A 6,208-nucleotide genomic window follows, 5' to 3' on the forward strand; every position below is an offset into this window, starting at 1 on the left:
TTCACGACAGAACCGGCACGATACCGGGAAGCGTGAATAGTGAATTTACGATAGAGCGAGATTTAGCCTTAGCGATCTAAACGAAAGTCGTAGAATATATTAAACTAAGAACATCGATAAAAAGAACGCCCAAATCTGACTTCGTATGAAGAAGTTATGAGATTTTAAACAGACCAATCCTGTCCCGGCTTGTTAAAAATATAACTTTAAAAATAAAGTCAAAATTAGCCGACGGAGTCTAAACGAAAGTTGTAGAGTACGTCTTCACCTACGCGTGGATATAAAGAACGTCAAAAATGGAGTTCGTATGAACGAGTTACAAATTATAATAGCATATTTACGTATTAAAATAAAGTATAAATCATGTATACGTACACATATATATACATATGTATATATCATTAGAAAGGTATCGACGATGCGGTCATTATAAGACTAATGTTGAATTCTTTCGACATTAGTTTAGTACAAATATCATTAAATCCATTTAAAATAGTATTATAGAGGGGTGTTTAGTTGTTTATATAACTAAAAGGTCATTAAGTAATTATGGAGGGTAGTTTTTGAAAATTCAATTAGTATAAATAAGAGCCTTGGGCTCTCATATTTCTTGCACCATTCTCTTGATTCAAGAGTCTTTCTCTCCTTATCCCCCGAGAATTTCGGTCCCTCGTGATTCGACTTCTCTTTCTGTAGCTTAGTATAGTAAGGTGAGCGCTGAAGCGCTGCACGAATCTTTCTTAGAAAGATTCAGCGACGAAGTTCTGCCCCTGCAGAGCCCGACTCCTAGCTAAAACCCCCTTGTAAGTAAGTTATGCTTACCTTATTTTAATATAGCTTATATTTAAAATTAGTATTGTTATTATGAACTTATAATAAATATTTGAGCTATTATTATAACTTATATAAGTGTCGTTATAATATTTTTTTTAACTACTCGCGGTACGGGGAATCTGGTTTAAAGGGCCGCATAGGGTTGTTGGATTTCAGAAGTGCTATATGCCAAAATGGTCCTGCCCTCCGGTGTTTTATGTCTGGCCCCTGTCTGTACATAGTGGTTGGAAAATATTGTTTAACGCTTATATAATAATAATAATACTAAGACTAATAGTTGGTCACGGTAAATATTAGACTAAAATTTAGCGATAATAATGCTAGGTTTCGTCGAAGGAAAATAGAATCGTTAGAAGCAAGCGCTGCCCGATTTTGGAATCATCACCTTAACAAGTGAGTGCATAGTTACTTTCAACTTACACATAGATATGAAGTATTTTATATAAATTACGTGCTATGTGTGCATATTATCTGAATACTTGCTATCTATGCTAGATGAACGTTGTTATACATGTTTTCAATGATTTAAACTGTATATGTATTTTATATCTACGAAAATGTTGGGGTAAAACATGGGTAGATGCAATAGGTGATGTGTGATAAAATGATGAGAGGCCTCGATGTTGATGTTGTTGATTCTGTCATCTAGCGGAGTATGGATGACGACCACGGACTCTTCTAGACAGTCCAGTGGAACACTAGCAGGCTCGCAACCTGTAGGTGTTTGTGAACGATGTGTTCGCCGGTGTACTCCATCCCCCACATGGTTGCCTTTAGGACATTTATTGCTGAGGAATCCCCTTAGCAGTAGTGTCCGTCCCGATGATGATCCTTAGGCTAGGTCCCTTATGATAGGTGTTTAGGGACGTAAAGTGAGGATAACGGGAACGGGTAATCGGGTTATTGTTGATCGATGAAATTAATAAACTTATTTATTGTGGGTTGAAAACCCTATGTGCTCACCAGGCTCCCAAGCCTGACCCACTCAGTTTTATGTATTACAGGTAGTGGCGCATGAGCATAGGTGTGATGTTTTGGACGAGGGATTACGGATATAGGCCTGTAGATATGAAATAATGTAGTAAGGCTTATATTGTACTGTTTATGCTTTTGATCTGTACGAACATGACATCCCGAGTCTTTTAATGAAATACATTTCTATGGAAATGCTTTTGATAAATCTTTATCATATTTTTGTTTTGGGACAAATTCCGCAACACTTTCATTTAAAATGTAACTCTGATTTTTAAACAAAGCATAAACAAACCGGTCTTTTCTGGCCGTGATTTTGGGGATGTCACATTCCTACTGTCATTCCCTTCCTCTGATTGCCCATCATTCAGCTCGGGTTGTTCAATAGGCATCGTAATTTCCTCTCGAGCTTGTTGAAGTAAACGCCTTGTTTCCTCCATTTGACGATCCAACATCATCTGGATCAATTCTTGCACTCCGGCCATCGTGATTAGCTCGGGTGCAACTTCTACTACGACTGGTATTTGCTGTATCACTGGGGGCTGATCTCGGTTCCCATTTGCATTCACGTTTCCGCTACAGGTCCTTGCCATCTTGATCTATACACCGAATAAGGTGAATCTAGATCTTTATTTAGAATTGACGTTTAAATCATCCTTATCACTCCGAAACATTTATATGCTAGTTCTAATATCATAGTTAAAAGCTTAGAACTCTAAACACATAAGGTTTCCAGATCCGGTCGGCAACAGACCATAGATCCGAACAAATAATAGCATGTCAGGCACAAAGCATTTAGCACATAAAAGCATTTTAGGCATAATTCCCAAAATAAGCTAGTGCTCACACCTCACAATCATTGCTTAGCATTCTAAGTTTAATTCTACAAATTCCTAGTTCGCCTAAACTAATGCTCTGATACCAACTGTGACATCCCCATTTTCACGGCCAAAAAAGAACGATTTTGTTTATGCTTTGTTTAAAAATCAGAGTAATATTTTAAATAAAAGTGTTGCGGAATTTGTCCCAAAACAAAATATGATAAAGATTTATCAAAAGCATTTCTGTAGAAATGTATTTCATTTAAAAAGACTCGGGATGTCATGTTCGATACAGTACATAAGTATAAACAATACAACATAGGTGTTACTACATTATTTCATATCTACAAGCCTATATCCGTAATCCCTCGTCCAAAACATCATATCTATGCTCATGCACCACTACCTGTAATACAAGAAACTGACTGGGTCAGGCTTGGGAGCCTTGTGAGCACATAGGGTTTTCAACCCACAATAAATAAGTTATTAGCTTTATCAAACCAAACAAAACCAATTACCCATTCCTGTTATGCTCACTTTACGTCCCTAAAACATCTAACACAAGGGACCTAGTCTAAGGACTACCATCGGGATGGACACTACTGCAAAGGGGATTCCTCAGCAATAAATGTCCTTAAGGCAACCATGTGGGGGATGGAGTACATCTAGTGAGCACACAGTTCAAATAAACATATACATGTTGCGAGCCTGCTAGTATTCCACTGGACTGTCTAGAATAGTCTGTGGTCGTCATCTATACTCCGCTAGATGACTGGATCATCAATAACATCTATAACGAGGCCTCTCATTATTTTTATTTGTCACACAACAACTATTACATCTACTCATATTTTAACCAACACATTTTGTAAATATAAAATACATATACAGTTTATATTATTTAAAATTAATTTATAAAAGCGTTCATCCAACATAGATAGCAAGTATACAGATAATATGCACACACAACACGTAATTTATATAAAATACTTCATATCTATGTGTAAGCTGAAAGTAACTATGCACTCACATGATTAGGTGGTGACTCGGTACTTGAACAACACTTCGTTATCTCAAAACATTTTTTCCTTGACCAAAACCTAGTATTAATACCACCAGAGTTTAGTTTTAACGTTAATCGCGACTAATTAATAGTCTAGCTATTATTACTATTATATAAGCGCTAAATAACACTCAATATAACTCATAATAATAACCCAAATAATTATTTTAAGGTCCTAATAATGTTACTATAATTAAATAAAAGCTATATGAAATATAATATATGCGTAACTCACTTACAACGGGTTTTTATTAAAAATCGGGCTTCGCTGGAGCAGCGTTTCCGAGCCGAAAACTTTTCTTCTCGGAGCAATCGGGCGCTCCGAGGCTTTCTTATCGTGATAGGGAGGTTCCCTAGACTTGGGAGGGGTATAGGGAGGTTAGAGCGAAGTTAGAGAGAGAAAGAAAGGTTTGATGGTGTGAAGAAAATATGAGGAGTTCACCCTTGTATTTATAGGAGGTTTATAGTAAAGTAGTCTCCAAGCTTCATCCGTAACTTTTGCATACGAGCTCTGTTTTTGTCTGTCTTTTTAGCGTTGAGTTCCTATTAATGAGATCTTCAACTTTCATTTAGACCTCGTTGGCTAATTCTCATTCTATCTCAGATTTACAAAACTGTATCGAATTCGCCACGCTCGAAAAGTAGAGACTAAGCTTCGTCCATAACTTTCGCATACGAGCTCCATTTTTGTCTCTCTTCTTACTGTTGAGTTCCTATTAATGAGATCTTCAACTCTCATTTAGACCTCGTTGGCTAATTCTCATTCTATCTCGGATTTACAAAACTGTATCGAATTCGCTGCGCTCGAAAAGTAGGGACTAAGCTTCGTCCATAACTTTCGCATACGAGCTCTATTATTGACGTTATTTATATCCAAGTGTTTTTATTTACGAGTACTACAACTTTCATTTAGATCCCGTCGGCTAATTCTCACTCTATCTCAGATTTACAAAACTGTATCGAATTCGCAACACTCGAAGAGTAGGGACTAAGCTTCGTCCATATCTTTCGCATACGAGCTCTGTTTTTGACTGTCTTTTTATATTTTAACTCCTATTAATGATATCTTCATTTATCATTTAGATTATTTTGGCTAAAAATCGACCGATCTAAAATTCAGATTTCGGGCTGTGCACTACTATGCTAAATCTTAGAAAAATCGTAACTTCCTCATACGAATTCAGATTTGGATATTCTTTTTATGAACACTATCGGTTTAACATAATCTACAAATTTCATTTAGATCCCTAAGGCTAAATGTCGCTCTATCGTAAATAAACTATTTACACCTCCCGGTATCGTGTCGGTTCCGTTGCGAAAATTCGATGGGTCATAACTTCTTCGTTATAACTCGGATTTCAATGCTCTTTATATGTACGGAAACCTTGTAACATATACTAAAACTTGGTTGAGATTATTTATTCTTAATAATCTTTTTTCAAAAAGTCGTTTTCGACCCCTATTGCCTCAAAATTGACTAGCCTGGATCTACGGGCGTTACAATTATCTCCCCCTTAGGATGATTACGTCCCGGAATCATCAGCGAAACAGGGCAGTATAATGACTCCATACATTATCTTTTCATCCTAGGTAATAACTGTAACTTCTATGTTGCTTCTAACGAGTATCTAACTCTTGGACTCCTTGATTGCAGGCGGTGCTTGGTCTTGCACCTGCTCGTTAGACTTTCAATCATGACCTTCGTGTCACAAGCTCATTCTTTATCAGAGACACCTTCTTCTTCTTAGGTTAAGTTAATTAGATTGCTACAATTGACCGATGTGTCATATTCTAATGACCTATTATCGTATGTAACAACGCTTAGACTCAGGTCTCTTAGAGTCAAATTCCGGAATGGAATATGCCTTCCTTCACGGTCTAATGTGATATAATCACATTTTAACATGTAGCATTTCTAGCTACCAACTTCTTTAACAATGAGCACGATACTTCTATTGATAGCTTTGATTTCAATCGTTTGGTTTAAGCCGGACGCTACATCAAACTTGGTGCTCTGAACCACGTAACCTACTCATCGTAGTCGGACTCAATGTGATATGACCACTAGGTTCAGGATAACAACAATCTTGTTATTCATTACCAAAACAATGGTAACGACATACTTGAATAAAACAAAACCAATTACTAGTTTCTTGGTAACCTTGTGACTTTCCCTGATCCAAGTGTGAGTCCTGTGCTTTCGGTAGTATAGGCCTCTACTACCTTTCACACCTACGCATACTCGTCCCAAGTATTGTCCCGTAGTTTTCCAAGTCACCATATAAGAAAATCACACATAAAATATCAAAACGAAGGTTTTATATTATTCCTTGAAATGATTACATGGGTGTTCAAGTTCACCCTAGATTATGCCTTTAATAGGCTACACCATATGACACTATTTACATGGATTCTTCATAACTTGATCTCCATGTATCCATCCTCACTCCTGATTCCTTGCATCGTCAGCAGCTTCGTCTAGGATCATATGGAATGCACTTGCCTTTGGTTTTGGCGA

The 6,208-nt window shown here is 37.0% G+C and overlaps 1 long non-coding RNA gene across 2 annotated transcripts; it reads left to right on the forward strand.

The window, feature by feature from the left end:
• The first annotated feature begins 628 nt into the window (after positions 1–628).
• LOC144998409 (uncharacterized) lies at positions 629–2,014 on the forward strand. 2 transcript variants are annotated; one of them, XR_013660308.1, is made up of 3 exons: positions 629–807; positions 1,159–1,227; positions 1,839–2,014. It is a non-coding gene; the product is annotated as an uncharacterized LOC144998409 (long non-coding RNA). The 2 variants fall into 2 exon arrangements; XR_013660309.1 differs by having other exon boundaries at positions 629–803.
• Positions 2,015–6,208: the final 4,194 nt, after the last annotated feature.

The sequence above is a fragment of the Lactuca saligna genome, chromosome 5, assembly GCF_052625555.1.
Source record: "Lactuca saligna cultivar CGN05327 chromosome 5, ASM5262555v1, whole genome shotgun sequence".
NCBI classification, from domain to species: Eukaryota; Viridiplantae; Streptophyta; class Magnoliopsida; order Asterales; family Asteraceae; genus Lactuca; species Lactuca saligna.